Source organism: Carlito syrichta, unplaced genomic scaffold, assembly GCF_000164805.1.
Source record: "Carlito syrichta isolate Samal-C Ts95f unplaced genomic scaffold, Tarsius_syrichta-2.0.1 Scaffold305276, whole genome shotgun sequence".
Classification (NCBI taxonomy): Eukaryota; Metazoa; Chordata; class Mammalia; order Primates; family Tarsiidae; genus Carlito; species Carlito syrichta.
Window position 1 is genome coordinate 50784 of NW_007249372.1, and position 268 is coordinate 51051.

Genomic DNA, 268 nt, shown 5'->3' on the forward strand with positions numbered 1-268 from the left:
TGTTCTGGCTATTCTTGGTCGTTTGTGCTTCCATATGAATTCCTGTATTGTTTTTTCTAGCTCTGAGAAGAATGTTGCTGGTAATTGGTGGACTGGATTACAAAAATGTGGTACATAGACACAATGGAATATTATGCAGCCATAAAAAAGAACAAAACCATGAATTTCGCAGCAACCTGGATGAAATTGGAGTATATAATACTGAGTGATCTCTCACAAAAACAAAGATCTGAGTATCACATGTTCTCACTCATAAGTGGACCTTGAA